Source organism: Symphalangus syndactylus, chromosome 5, assembly GCF_028878055.3.
Source record: "Symphalangus syndactylus isolate Jambi chromosome 5, NHGRI_mSymSyn1-v2.1_pri, whole genome shotgun sequence".
Lineage (NCBI taxonomy): Eukaryota > Metazoa > Chordata > Mammalia > Primates > Hylobatidae > Symphalangus > Symphalangus syndactylus.
In genome coordinates this window covers 119,545,626-119,561,813 of record NC_072427.2, presented here as the reverse complement: position 1 = coordinate 119,561,813, position 16,188 = coordinate 119,545,626, and the positions used below count along the sequence as shown (strand labels likewise).

The 16,188-nt window shown below is 39.1% G+C and overlaps 1 long non-coding RNA gene across 1 annotated transcript; it reads left to right on the top strand.

The window, feature by feature from the left end:
• Window positions 1–683: 683 nt before the first annotated feature.
• LOC129482794 (uncharacterized) lies at window positions 684–14,066 on the top strand. The gene is made up of 3 exons (XR_008657813.2): window positions 684–777; window positions 2,154–2,200; window positions 13,608–14,066. It is a non-coding gene; the product is annotated as an uncharacterized lncRNA (long non-coding RNA).
• The last annotated feature ends 2,122 nt before the right edge of the window (window positions 14,067–16,188 follow it).

The window sequence follows — 16,188 nt, the reverse complement described above, 5'->3', positions numbered from 1 at the left end:
AAACATGAATGCCAGACAGCAGAAGTGAGCAGCGAGGAAGAATGCTCAGTTATTCCCTGAGGCTGTTCCAGTGGAAAGTCCACAGCTGCTGCCACCTGTCACTCTACATTCATAAAACTACCACCTGAACACCAGAACCTCTGCTACAGCTGCTGCAGATTAACTCAACACTTTTATGACCAATGCTTGCCAGAAAAGGCTGTGGCCTTATCAATTTTAATTTTTTAAATCCAAAGACTTGCAGGGTGCATTTGCTTGGTTGAAGCTAGTCATGTGCAAGGGATGTTTGAAATGGAGGTTTTCAGATTCTTCTTGGGAAAAGCTTAATGAATCATGCATAAAACTACCAAAATGAGGTTAACAGAATCATTGGGAGCCACAAATGACAGGTCTGTTGTATCTATTATATCATCACTTAGACTATTTGCCCTTAGAAAGTTTGAGCACAGGTTTTAAAAAACATTTAATGATATGCACAGAGGGGCCTGGTAGAGTATACCACTTCAACATTTTACCAGGTGCAATGTTCTGAATGTGTTCCCTTAAATTTATGTGTTGGAAACATAATCCTGAATGTAACAGTGTTGGGGGCTGGGGCAGAATGGGACATGTCTAGGTCATGAGGACTCTGCCCTCATGAAGGGATTAATGCTGCTATAAAAACAGCCTGCAGGAGTGGCTTTGCTCTCTTCTGCTCTTCTGCCCTGTGAGGATGCAGCAAGAAAACCCTCACCAGATACCAGTGCCTTGATCTTGGACTTCCCAGCCCCCAGAGCTGTGAGAAAATAAATTTCTTTTCTTTGTAGTAAACAGTTGATTCAGATGAGCAAAGCCCTCTGTGCCTCCAGTCTTCTCCCAGCAGTGTGCCTGTCAGCTGCTCAGAATAAATATTTTTCAGTGGGATTGGCTGACTTCTGATCTATGCACCTGTCAGAGTCTGATTCATATTTTCTCTGTCAAAATCTCTATTTACATAAATTCATCAACTTAAGTCTATTTTTAGAGGAAGCAGGATTAAAGATTTTGCCATAAATTTCTCATCTTTGAAATTAGGATTAGGTCTAGAGGAAAGTGGATTAATGCATTTTATTCTTGGAATCAAGATCTAATTTTCTTTCTAACCATCTCCCCTTTTGTTTTTTCATTTTTTTACAATATAATAAGTATCTTTACCATATTTTTTCCCTCTCTTTTTCCCTTCCTTTCTTACTCACTTTCTTTTTGTCCTCCCCATTTCCTTGCTCTTTCTTTCTTCCCTTCCCTTCTTCCTTCTTTCCCTCCTTCCTTCCTTCTTTCCTTCCTTCCTTCCCTCCGTCCCTCCCTCCCTTCTTTCTCTTTCTTTCTTTCTTTCTTTCTTTCTTTCTTTCTTTCTTTTCCTTCCTTCCTTCCTTCCTTCCTTCCTTCCTTCCTTCCTTCCTTCCTTTCTTCCTCCTCTTTCTTTCTTTCTTTCTTTCTTTCTTTCTTTCTTTCTTTCTTTCTTTCTTTCTTTTTCTTTCTCTTTCTTTCCTTCCTTCCTTCTTTTGTAGCAGTCCTTCTTGGGGTGAAGGTACGGTGGGGAGGATAGTCTTTTAAATCAGCGATTTTTCAGCTGGGGTGATTTTGCCTCCCAGAGGACATTTGGCAATATTTGGAGACATTTGTGGTTATCACAATGGGGGAGGGGGGATGCTACAGGATTCCCCCTGTAGAGGATACTGGGTTGAGGCCAGTGATGGTGCTAAACATTCTACAATGTACAAGACACCTCCCCACAGCAAAAATGATCCAATTCTAAATATCGAGTGTCAGGGTTGAGAAATCATTCTTTAAATGAAGCTGATTCTATCTTGTGAAGAACATAGTAGTAATTCCTAAGAAACTGAGATGTGTTATATATGTTTAAGATATATTTCTTTCCTTAAAATTTCAGATTTGGGAACCTGGGAAATTAGGGTGAGGGTAAACACACCTAGTAGCTTCTTGTCCAGACAAAATCAAAAGGAGGCAGAGATTGAGAACAGTGGAGAGGGTCCCTTGTGGTAGGGTGACCAATTCCTCCTGGTTTCCCTGGGGCTTTCTAGGTGTTAGCACTGTAAGTGAACATAAAGTGAGCAGAGCTTAGGAGTGTAGAAAGACCTCATGATGTCCTGCTTCTCTCCTCTCTTCCTACCCAGGACTAGATCACTAGCTGGCCCTTTGATTTAACTCTTCATCTACCATAGTAAGTACAAGGTTTATGTATATAGACTTGCCTCTTTTGGCAGCAATGATTATAGTTTCAAATAACAGAAGAACCCATTAAAGCTGTATATGTGGGAAATGTGAAAGACAAAGCTTTCTTTTGATTTATTTTTTCAAAATGTATAAATGGTAGACTATGTGCTAGGAAAAATAGATGTGAATAAATAAAATTATGGTGGAAATTTTCATCTAGGCATTTTACAGAGTGTGTGAGTTTACATATTCTCTGGGTTACTGTGACAGTTGTGAGAGATAGGTTTAAAGAATTAAAGATCAAATTAGTGAAGAGAACAAGGAAGTCTATAAATATCTGGTCTTATTGTAATTGAGATGGTTAACCATAAAGCAATGAAGGGAAACCCATAGAAAACATTTAGTTCACAAGTCGAAAGAATAGTTAAAACTTACATCAGTACAGGCAAGGAAATTAAGATGATAAATATTTTTAGTAACAGTTCTAATAACTCTGTTTGATTGTAAACCAAAAACCTAGATGCCATCACACTTGAGCTGTGAATATTAGTGGCCCAATTTATCTGGGTCACTTGACCATGAGCAGACAGTGGAAGAGGGAAAATCGGCATCTAAAATTTATTTCCTTCCTGGGTAACAGAACAGAAGAACTACTAGCCAGGTTGTAACCTAACGAAATTGGTCAGTAAAAGCAATCACAGTTTTAAAGAGTCTACACTAAAGCTGGGGAAGATACTACAACTCAGCAGAAAATTTACCAACATGCCAGAGTTAAATAAGAAAAAGAACTTGCATGATTCCTACTAGCAACAGCTAACCTTAATAAAATTGGACATGGCAGTTGAGATGCTCAGGCCACTGGGCTAGATATTACGAGGAGCCCTGGGGCAGTTTCCACACAGGGCTAAAGTAGGGAGCAGCTGCAGGACCGGGCCCCATACTCCTCTGGTCCTTGGCCTTTTCAAGACCCTAACAGCATTACCAAGGAAATGGAAAATTGAGTCCAGTTAATTCAATTGAGTCCGAGGTCTTGGACACCATAGATGTGCTGATTCTGTCAATCTTCATTCAGTTTTTTGCCTTTATATTTCTCCTGGGTGTCCACCCATTTTCCAAATGGAGATCCTCCTATCTATTTTTTACATGGTGTTTCTGGCACCTCAGCCTCTTCTTGCAGCACTCCTTCCCCATTCTGGCCCTAACCATCACCTGTCTTTCATAGGTCAGAAGACATGATCTATGTCTCATCTGAAGACGTTGCTTATCTGTATCCCTCTAAATGAGTCTATACTTCTCCCACTCTGTGTCTTTTCTCACTTTCTGCAGCTTCTTTGATACCATTTCTCTTCATTCCCAAAACATTCTCCCTGCTTTGAAGATCACATCAAGCTTTTTATATTCCTCTCCATGCCCTGTTTCCCTTAACTCCTTCTTCTCTGATCTGTCCCATGTGAGTGACATGGGGACTTTTCTCCTCTCCAACTTCTATCATCACCTGAGTGAATTATTATATCATGTAGACAATATATTTAGCACCCTATTTCCAATTCCTTGATCTCAGTGCCAATGGCCTTCATCTCTAATCCACATCAACAATTCTCATCTACAGCAACATGTTGCCATCATGGGACTGTTCCATACCTGAAATCTCAAGCCCCACAGCCCTTTTCTAGGATGGCGCCTCCCATGTGTACTGCCTTCTCTGTCACCCCAACAGTGCCTGCCTCTCATGCTTCTCGATTACTCAGTTTTCTGACTTCTTTCTGCACCAGCCTAAAATTGCTACTGTTCATCATAACTTCTCTCTCACCAATACCATCATATCTCCCTACTGCTTATGTTTTTGGCATGCATCTCCTACACACTTCTAGTGGCACAGTCAGTCTGTTGAATACTGTTGGAGAAAGTCACAAACTGCATATTTGTGTCAGTACAAGTTCGTAACTTCTAATATCCTTTGGGCCTCAAGATCCCTTACCACTTATCTTCCTTCCTTTCTGGTGAGTGCTTCTATTTCCTTTAACAGCTTTGTCTTCTCTTTGATGCCCATCCTAATTTCTCTTGGTGGATGGACCATCCCATTTAGCTACCTTAAAGCATGTACAGAACATAATGGTGTTTACTTATAAATAAATATCCTTAGTTTCTACTTATGAGAAATTAGAGATTATTAATCAGGAACTTCTTAATTTCTTGTCTCCTTGTCTACAAACTTATTTACATCTGTATCATTCTCTGGACCCATAGGAAGCATTACCCTCCCTGCTCTGTTCTTCCTGTGTCACCTGGAGCCTTGCTGTATCAACGATCTACTTTTTCTACTGTGTTTTCAGCTTCCTCTCTTCCTTCCCTTAGCCTAACATGTGATCAAGTTCCTCCATTCTAGCAAAACCAGAACAAAACCTTCCTTGTATTCTACAATGCTTTCAAGTATTTAGACAATCTCTCTTTTCCCTATCATAGCTCATTCTTTTAACATCCTGTTTACTAAACCCCACTGCAACCTGGCCTCAGCCACTGACACCATTCTCACTAAGATCACTGTGGGAATAGTCTGTGTTTGTCTTATGTCAGCTTCTCTGCAGTACCTGACACTTGGGAGCCCACTCCTATTTTTAAGGCTCCCACATCCTCTTCTTTACACCAGTGGTGTGATGAGATGGTTTGAATAGGCCAAGAAGTGGCCCATGTCTCTGCCTTGCACGTGCCATTCACTCTTCTTGGAATGCTTTCCTCACCATTGCCTTCTGTCTTTTCTGCCTATATGAATTCTCATTTACTCTTCAAATTCTGGCTTAGATGTCACCTCCTCTTGGCAGACTGAATTTCTCTGTATGAACCTCTTGTTACTAAGATAGCCTCCTTAACTGAGGATGTCTTTCTTCAAGTTGGACTTCCAAAACAGTCTCTGAGTTATGAAGTCATCTGTTTTAAATCAGAAACAGAAAAAATAGAGGAAATCTTGGATCTTCTTTATTGCTAATAAGGAAAACATTACACATATTTTTCTATTGGCATGCACTGGCAGTGTCAACATAGTCTAGCTAGTCATTTCTCTTTCTACCTGCTCTAACCTTATCTTTTCTCCCAATTTTAATGCATTTTTTATTGGCATTGACTGGCTAATTAGCATTTACTTCTAGCATGGAGGCTGGCCTGATATAAAAATATTTATAATGTTTAAAAGACAAACTGAATTTTAAATTTTTTTCAATCTGAGTTATGAGAAGGTCATAGGTTCTTTCTTTAACAAATACAATGACTTTTTAAAATACATGGTTTTCCTTGCAGCATGGTACATGCCTATGCTTTGTAGGAGAAGCATAGGATGTGGGTTTAGGTTCAAATATAAGCATATAATTATACTAGGGAAAAAAAGAGAACAATATTCTTTTTTTGAAGGTCAACAATTGACTCAAATATGAATTAATATTCAACACCACTGAATGACATTTCATCAAATGCTTTATGTTTGGTTTTAATTTGTAATTTTTTCTGAAAAAAGTATTAGCTAAGTAGATAAACTATGATGACACTGAAGTCTTCTCTACAGTTAGAAAGATCTCTTGCTGGGGCTCTGGACTGACTCATGTCTTTTCTGTAGCTTATGTGTTAATGGCAGTGGTGTCACTGATACTTCTGTGCCCCATCACCATGCAGATTGATGGCAAAAGCGATTCTGGCCAATATGGCTTTTAGATGTTGGCTGTCTAGACACAGTCAGGATTACTGGAAACTTGTCTCTGTTTTTATTTCATGGATACTTTATCCTTTTGCACTTAAACCTTAGTCTCTAAGGGTACAGACAAATCTTTTCAGCTTTGAAATTTCACAGGGATGATGGGTTTTGTTTATGTTTTTATAGTTAGCTACATTTGGTCCTACTCTTTCCTCCCTATATCCTCAAGAGTTAGTGGAATAAGTTTATCCAGTGGCTTTGAAGGATACCCTGAGTATTTTGCACATTATCATGTGTACTAGGTATAATACTTTTGAAATAGCTCCTTTTAATGCTCTTTTATCAGATGCCTTCATCCATACACTACATCACCATTATGGTTGGGGCAGGAGTATGTAATTTAAATGCAACCTATGAATGGAGGAGGGTAGGACATGGGGATATTCTATCCCAACTGGAAGAGTGGAGAGAAAGCCCACTGCTCCTGGATCTAGGGAAATGTAGGGAGAATGAGTGGGTCAGAGGCAGAGTGGAGAAGTCAGCATGTTCTGAAGGGGCCCCTTGCAGTGAGGAACACTCATGATTGGCAATGGGATGATGCTGTGTGGACCCAAACCTCCTGTCTCTTCTCTATGATTAAGGCTTCCTCTATACCCAAACACCGTTTTGAAGTAGGAGGAAATCTGAAATATTGAGTCTTTAAACCAAATAAGATGACTGAATCACCTATAACAATTGTTTACAATGGCCCTTCTGAGTTTACTAGATTGGACCAAAATGAACCACTCTTAACTCTTCTGCCCAAATGTTATGGGCTTGGGAGGGAGATTAGTTCAAACACGAAAACAAAGAAATGATATTTGTCTTTGCACATATAAGTATATTTTGAGTGTGTGTGGCACTCTCTTATACACAGAGAAGGAGACATGCCTCTCACTCCTGAAAGCATTGGGTTAATGGTCATGAATGTGGGTTAAGTGTATGAGTCAGGAAGGCCTTGCCTCAAGATAACATTGGCTAACACACCCTGAAAATGGAAAATAGCCCTGTGTCCACTAAGGGTGGGGAAAGTGCCTGGTGGAGGCCAGGCCCCTGAGTGGCTTTTCTCTGGGGATTGACTCTGGCTGGGGAGGTTATGGGAGCTTCTCTAGCCATTTCCCTGTCGGGCTGTAAAGCACATTGTGGTTGACTCCCCACCTCTGTTCCACACCAGCTGGTTATTACACCCCACTATTTTTTAGTCTTATTGTACTATAGTCTTGTAATATTTTAGTCTTATTGCCAATAATTGGTTGAGGAATGGATAAACTTCCACTTATTTGAGCCAATGAAAGAAAAAAAAATCTTTCTGGGGCCTTCTTGGAATGACATTCTGGCCTTCAGAGAGAGAAGTGACAGATTAGCCTAATGATCTGGATGGCGAAGTGGAGAGATGATAAAATAGGGTTTCAAATGGCAGGGTTGAGCCATTGGATCAACTGACCCAGAAACCTGCCTCACCTCTAGACTCCCCCTAGAATGAACTAATCTATTTCTTTATAGTTTGAGTCTCTTGTAGGTGAGATTCAGTTATTTGTGGTGCCAAGTAAGCTGACTAACACATAGGTCATTGATATTTTTCTTCATAGTAATTATGCACAGAAACAAATTACTTTGATTACTGCTTTGATGTCAAGTATATATTCCACAGGACATTTTCTGAAAATCCATTTGTAATGCTTCCAAGTAGATGATAAGGGATTTATTGGCATGAGAATTCTGGACATCTGATTCTGTTCCTGGTTTTTTCTAGTAACCAGATGGACAAATATTGATTTCTCTAGATATCCCTTTCCTTAGTAGTGGAATAAAATCCTTGGACACAAATCTCATTGGTTCTTAAAGCTTAGTATACATTTGAAAAAATGGGTTGGAAGAGTGCTTAAAATGCAGTTTTTTTGGGCCCCTCTTTAAAGAGTCTGATTGATTTCTAACCAGTACAATACTAGAGATAATTCTAGTACAAAGTGGCCAAAGGGCCACAGTGAGGAACTCTGAACTAAAGACACAGTTAAGATCTTTGCAAGTTAGCTTGGGGCCTGGTTTGTCTTATCCATCAACAATTGTTACCTGTACCATTGCTGTACTTTATTCTTCCCAGTTGTGAAGAAACCATGGATTTTAGCAATGAAATTTTATTGGGATGAATGACCAAATGTAGGGGGTTACAGAATCATCAGGCAGGAAAGAACCACAAGAGGTCAACACAGTTCACCTCCTTGCTTCTGGGATGGCCTCCATCAAAAGTGCACAGACAAATTCGTGTCTGCTTCTATTCACAGAGGGCTCAAGAAAGTGATGCCACATCTACCTGGAGTTGTTGGTCGTGTAAACTCTTCCTAAGCAGATAGGTCTGAGAATCACATAGTCTGAGGAATCATATATTCTCATTTGATAATTTTCGTATTAGCCTTGTATGAGTGTCTGATTATCAAATAATTGAGAAATAAAACACATTTGAAACTAATATTGTCCTGAGTGTAATTTAATCATTCATGATTCAAAAGGGAATTCTTGACCTCATTAGGAATAATGCTTGAACTGGAAAAATAAGGAGGGCTGGTTAAATCGAAATTCACAATTGATAGAATGCTACCTAATGGAAGTTCTTCTTTATAGCTGGTTTAATGTCTTCCTGCTGCAATTTAAGCTGGTTTTCTCTTACTTTGTCGTCTGTGGAGTGGGAATAAACTCTGATTACCATCCCCTCCATAACAATCCTTTATTCTTTTGAAGAGTTATTAACTTCCCCTTCAGACTTCTCTTTTTTATTTTTTTATTTTTTGAGGATTCAAAAAAACTTTTATTTTAGGTTCAGGGGTACATGTGCTGGTTTGTTACATAGATAAACTTGTGTCACAGGAGTTTGTTGTACAGATTATTTCACTACCCGGGTATTAAGCTCACTACCAAATAGTCATTTTTTCTGCTCCTCTCTCTCTTCCCACCCTCTGCCCTCAAGTAGACCCCATGTCTGTTGTTTCCTTCTTTGTGTTCATAAGTTCTCAATATTTAGCTCGCACTTATAAGTGAGCACATGCAATATTTGGTTTTCTGCTAAGGATAATGGCTTCCATCTCCATTCCATGTACCTGCAAAGTACGTGTTCTTGTTCTTTTTTACGGACAAGCAGGGATTCTTTGATTAAACAGCAAGGTCTTGAACTTGTGACCTCAGGGGATCCACCCACCTCGGCCTCCCAAAGTGCTAGGATTACAGGCATGAGCCACCGCACCCAGCCTAAAGTGCATTTCTCGTAGGCAGCATAGACTTCTCTTTTTAAGGATAAAAATTTTCACTTCTTGTAACCTTTCCTCATATGTTTCATTTTTCAAACATTAATAATTTTCATTATGTATCCCTGGACTCGCTCCAAATTTTCCACATCTTTAAGCAGTGGTAGTGTAAATAGTACTAAAATAATAGCTCTGGTGGTTGCAGGGTGCAGTTTCCACGCACTTCTTTTGTATGGAGAGACAGAACAGTGTAGGGGATGGCACATGGACTCTGGCCTCAGGCTGCTTGGGTTCAAATCCCAATTCTGCCACCTTTGCAGGTTATTTAATCCCTGGGCTTCAGTTTCCTCATCTGTGAAATACATATAATAATAGTACTTTGCCTCCTAGAGTTTTTAAGGGGATTAAACAAATCAAGTTGCATAAATAACTCACAGCAGTGCCTGGTACAGAGCTATTATCATGGAGGGAAAGTCATGGAAAAAAATGCAGAAAGAATATTAGCTTTCTAAAATAGCTAGTTTTATTCATATAGAAGGCAAGTTATATATAAATGGTTTAAAGATCACCAGCTATGGAACAAGAACTTTCTTGTTTGGAGTGAAAACTTTAAATGTTGCATATACTGATGGCTCTCAGGAACAAGGGCAGGACGCCTGAGTTCCAGGCTCTTCTCTGTTACTTGTTAGCTATGTAATTTAAGGAGGTTCCCTGAAATGTTTTGAGACTTAGTGAATGCATCTGTGAAATACGAATAACAACAATTCATCCACCTAAATTATATGGTTTTCTGTTTCTTTTAGGCATCTAATATGTAGGTTTCTGATACTAAGTTTTGGTTAAGAGTTGATGGGAGGTTTGGAGAATGAAGCTGTAAATCCTAACAAGTAACAATCTACTGAAAAAGAGAGGGGGAAAAGATGAAAAATAAATGAATCTCCTTTCTAAATATCAAAATCCAACTGCAGGGCTTGGATCCAGGATCCAGGTTGGTTTTAAAAGCGTGATTTCCCATCTTATTTGGAGATAATATGGTGCAGTGGTTTTAGAGTGTAGGCACTGGCATTGAGTTAAATTTAGATTTTTGACTACGGAAAACTTATGAAGGAAATCAGATTACTTATCTTCCTTTGGCCTCAACTGCCTTATCTTTAAAGTGGGGATATTTATGCTTACTTTGCAGGGTTGGTTTAAGAATATAAACAAGATAATATGTGTGAAGCACTTAGCAGAGTGACAGCATATCTGCATATCTTAAATGCTGAACAAAAGGTCCCTTATATGATACCTCTGGTTTTTTTTTTTGGTTTTGGGGGCACAGTACTAGAATTTAAAATAATTAACTCTTCTTGGCCTTTCTGAACACATGCCTGTCCGAATGTTATGTTTGGGGTACACCCATGAGCGCCTTGGGTTTGGGGCAGTGAAAGTTCAAGTTATTAAGTATGAGCAGGTTGTGGGATGACAATGCCTCCTTTCCAAATTTGAGCACATTTGCTTAGTTGAAGTGCTGGCAGGGGTTGGGGGCAGGCCCGGAGGAGAACTGAGGATGGGGAGGCAAAACTTGAAGCCACATATGATAATGCAAACCACATTTCCTGGCTCCGCCACTTAGTTCTTTCCCTTGGGAAATTTTTACTGGTATTTTGCCTTACTGCGACTCTTTGCACTTCCTGTTATGAACTAGTTAAGAAGATAATTATAACGTGGTTATGGGAAATGGTAATGAAATATACCTCACTACACAGCAAGAGAGATTAAGACCTCTGCCATTTGGGAGGACAGTAAAAGCAAGTTATTATTTTTAAATAACATTTATTACTTATTAAATTATAAGGAATTCTGTCTTACTTTAGACATTTTTGAAAAACACAGAAACATAAGGACTATTAAAATCACAAATCTTCCCAACACTCAGTAATAATTACTGTTCACATTTTGTCATTTTTTTCTTTTCTTAATCTCTTTCTGTGATTGCATATGTATTTATACATATTATAAACGATGTATAATGTTGAAATATTTTATATACTATTAAACAAAATCTGTATAAATACATACACATATACATATAAATATGTATATACATATGTAATTTTTCACCCTGTTTTAATGGCATTGTGTGGTAAACATTTCCTCATATAATTACATATTTTAGAAATTACGTGATATTTCATTTTATGGTTGTCATATGATTTTTGTAGCTAGATTGACATTTACATTATTTATAATATTTTGATGTTATAAATGAAGCTGCAATGAGCATTCTTTCTCAAAAATTGCTATGAGTATCTGCGGTTATTTATTTGGGATAAATTTCTCCTCAAATACATTAAAGTTCCCTACATGTGGCCAAAGTAACTTCTGGGAAGATGGTAGCATGTTACAGTCTGCCAGCAATGTATGCAAGTTCGTACTTCATTATCATCAGATTAACAATCATGTTTTTGAATCTTTGTTAGTTTGCTACATTAAAAAATAGTTTAACATAATTTTTGGAAGGTGTATGTGTGTACCTGTGTTGTTTTTTGTTTTAAATAGGTGAATGTGAAAGGATTTTTGGTCTTTTGTATTTCTTTAATTTGTTTATTGCTATTGTGCCCTATGACCATAAATGAGATGTTTTTACTTATTTTCATATAAAAGTTTATATATTATATACACTTGTATATGAGTGTTTGTGTGTATATGTCCGTTTAAGGTATGTTGCCTGTCATACATGTTACAAACATTTCCCTGTAGTTTGTTATTTGCATTTGCATCTTGTTGATGATATTATTTTGATTTGACTTTTTCAAATTTATTATGTTCAACTCATCAATACTTTTCTTGGTGTTTTTAATGCTTATACATTCCTAAAATCAATGTATTACTTTATTTTAGAAAAAAGATCAATTTTTATGGCTTATTTTTATTTGTAAAATAAAAGCCTTTAATCCATCTAGAATTTATTTGGGTGTAGTATATATAATATTGTGCCAGTTAATCATCTTTTCTTTTTGCATAAGTCTAAAGATTTTCTTCTTCTTTTTGGTAAGAAACAAAGATTTCCCTAAGCCAAGCAAAGGCTACAGGAGCAAAGAAATTTGTCTCTCGTTGGCTGCAGGCCATCTGAGGTGGGACAGAAAGGGTAAGTGACTGGCCCCTGGCTCTAAGGGAGTTTTAAACCATGGGCCAGTGTTGGTATAGCAGAGCTGGTCTGCTTCTGTATTAAGAGAAAGGAATTTAGATGCTTATGCTCTCAAGGTTCCTAGTAAAGTCATAGAGGCAACAATCTTCTGTTGATTGAATTTTAGCTTAATTTAATTTAATTTCCTTGGCGATCACAGATGGTGTCATCCAGCAGCTAGAGGCTAAAAAGAGGCACTCTACAAACCGAATGAAAACATGTTGACTTATAATGAGAAGCACAAGCAAATGGAAGCAAAAGTGTGACAGTCAACAGTGAGTTGCAGCGTGGATTTTCAGGATAGCAAAGGCCTGGACTGCTCACCAAGTGCTTTGTACAAGTTTGAACAGCAACAGCAATGTCATCTAAAATGACTGTTCTCAGGGTTAGACTCTACTAGGGTGGGTTCAAAAACATTAAACAAAAATGATGAAGGAAAAGTATTAGAGTGTTCTTAAATGAGCAGCATCAATACGGTTAAAATTATGTTTGATTAGAAATGGACAAATGTTTAGCTAAGAGTGGAATTTTATCTCATTCCAAAGCAAGAGGGGAGAAACATCTGGCTTTGTTGATTGTGCTTTGGTGTTATCATTTAAACATATTTATTACAATATATTACCATATTTGATGTTTGATAATTTATGTTGCCCCAAATTACGAGGCTGTCTCTTTCTAATTAAATTATAAGGGTAGCTGATTAGAGTGTCATATGGAGAGAAGGCACTCATGCCACGGAGAGAGTCTGAGGGGAGGGCTTCTGAATCATCTTAGGCCCTCTGTCTCCAGATATGTTATGCATTCACCCAGTTAACAGCCATTTCCTGTAATCAGTAAAAGCTCCTTGATGAAGATGGAATCAAGAGGTTTCTGTTTGTGTTGCTTCTAATCCACCCACACAACGGATGGGTCAGGGAAGAAGCTATGTTCCCCCGCTGCTGGAAAACAACCCTGAGCTCTCATCCCAGCTGCAGTGGTCATCTTTATTGCAGGCCGTAGAAGCTCAGGCCTGGGCCATTTTCTGATGCCACTGATATGATGATACTTTCTTCCTATCAGTCTTTGCTGGAGATTTGGATGTTTCAAGCCATATTCAACGGGATATGAACTCACCATTGTTCATTTTTTTCCAATTTTGGAGAACAAATGGTATGCTTTCACGAAAATTTGTTAAAACGCAACCCTGATAAGCAAGTGGATCTAAAGGTGGCTGTCAGATATCCCTTTTTAAAACAGAAAACCTGCACTTTGAAATGCTCAAATTGTACTATTTTCTATACCCTTGTAACAGGTCAGGTGCCACAGCTTGATGAATGAGATAGAATCGCACAATGGGATCAAAGGGACAGCCAGCCCAGTTTATTTCCAGAGGAAAAGCTTACCAGCACACAAAGGAGGAAAAAAGACTTGGCTTGAAACCAATTCTTCCCTGAAGTACAAATGTCAGAGAAAAGACATCACCGGAGCAGTCACATCTATGGCAATCGTAGCTCTGTAAGCCTGGCCTGCTCACGTGGAAGTAAATTATTTGATGAGCTCGGGAAATATCAGCAGTTTGTGTGGATGAAAAGGAAACCCTCACCCAAACTATATCTTTAAAAATTATCTAGATAATTCAGGTGAAAGCAGCCTTTCTCCCTTGTGAATTATTTAAGTAATTGATTACATCCATCTGCTCCTCATCAGAGAATTCAAGGGCCAAATGCTTTTTTGGCGTCTCCTTTTCTATCCTTCCCTTTCATGTGACTTACTCTTGTCTGAGTCAGGAGTTTCTGTGAATAATCACCGGCCAGCTGTCACCGGTTCTCTTTTCACCTGTTCTCTTTGCAAATCTGAGCAATCCAAACCTGTGGGGGCAACATTCCCCAACTGGCTGAGAGTGCATAAGTGGTTCTTCAGCTCTGAGATAATCCTATCATTGGCTGCTTTAAAATTTGTGATTAGTCTGCTTTTTGGGCATGTGAAATATAATTTGTGGTGCAGATAAACTTTTATTCACCAGAGAGAGCTTATTACAGAGCTGCTGGTCATGACACGTGGAAATTCAGGAAAGTTTTGTGTGAGTCTCTGTGTGGCGATTCTGGCCAGAATGGTCATATGTTTTCAGGATGCTAACTCTAGTTTCCCCAAAGCTGTCTTTTGCCTGCTGGCTTTGGTCCTATTCCACATGACTGTGGAGTGCCTCAAACTCAAGACAGCAAATGGAAAAGGAACAGGATCTGGCTCCTGGGAATGGCCTGCTACCTGACAAGGTGCCCTGATCAGCTGAGTGCTAAAAACCCGGTGCTGCCCTGTGAGCCCACACGTCAGGTGAATGATCTCCAGCTGGAAACATAGGTGGATGCAGGGTTAAAATGGAAGTATTTGTTTCAATTTAATTAAACATTTTAGCCAAAATTCTACGTGAGCTGTGTTATATGTAAACTTGAAACCCAAACCCCTGGTTTCAGGTGCCCCCCTCTTATAATTATGAGGTTCATAACCTTGGCCTTGGATAAATCATGTAAGTTCTTTGAGCCGTAGGTTTTCCATCTGTAAAGTGGGGATAATGGTTCCTGCCACGCCTCTCTGGGTTGCCATGAGATTTGAATGAGAACCTGAAAGCAATTAGTGAGCTCTAAGCAAGCTGTGTAACTATATGACAAACGGGTGCGTGGTTTAGAATAATAATGTGTATTGAGCTCTTACTATGTGTGAGGCATTGGTCTACCTTACATGTAGTCACTCACTTAATTGTCATCACAACCCCATGAGATGGATACTATGATTTTTCCACCTTTCATGATGGAGAAACGAAGGCAGAGTGGTTAAGTAACTTGTCTTAGGTGGCCCAGCAGAGAAGCAGCCTGGCTCTGGAGTCTGAGCTCTTAATTTCTATATACCTATAGCACCTTCTACATCTGCTTTCTGGGAGCAGTGCGTATTGGTATGTGGATACAGGTCCTTGAGACCTGCCAGTCTAGTCCTTGTTTTGGTTAAATTGGCTAATTGACTAATAACAGTAGAGGCCTTCTCCAGCATGGGATACCCAAAGCTTCAATCAGATAGGACCACTGGGCATGGTAGCTGCTGTCAGGATCAGTATAGCCACCTGAGTGCCCCCTCCACCTCCCTCCCAGCTTCTTCCCCACTCTTCTGGCTCTGCCGGGAAACTATGGTGCAACACTGTCAGGCTGCATGGGAGGAGGAGAACACAGACTAGGAACCCCATGGGGTTGTCCTTGAATTAGTCCTTCTTCCTGATTTTCAGGACTCAGCCATGAATACTGCCCCCTGAGGGAGCAGGAACCAGCACATTGTCCTGTACTCCATGTGGGGTTCATACCCCCTTCCTTTTGTCTTCAGGAATTCTATAGCGATTCTTCCCGATTAAATACATGCCGGTCAATTAGGAGCTTATCGGCTCAAATCCGTGAGGCCCGATGATTGACTCTCCTTGGTCCATCTTTCTCGGCAGGAACAGACAAATCATCAGGAATTTGAACACGTGTCTCTTAAACCCACCTTCCTTTGCTGCTTGCTATGCATGATGAAATTTCACATGAGAAATCATGAGATCCTGGCAGGATGCTCTTTGTTTGCCAACGAATTTTGATTTGGTTTTAGAACAGTGGAAAGTGCAAATAGAATTAGGCTTGAAAATTATTCAAGAATCATTTTAATGCTCCCGGGAGATTTATCACATAGATTTCTGCTCCCTGTCAGAATTTAGCCAATTCAAGGAAGCTTTTGTTTAGAAAGAGGTAAAATCTTTTAGAGAGAGACCACTTGTGAATTATTTGTGAATTATTTGACAACTGCTCATATTTGCTTAATGTTCTAGAGAGACATAACAGGGTATTTGAGATTTTACATTTTATATAATGTGACTT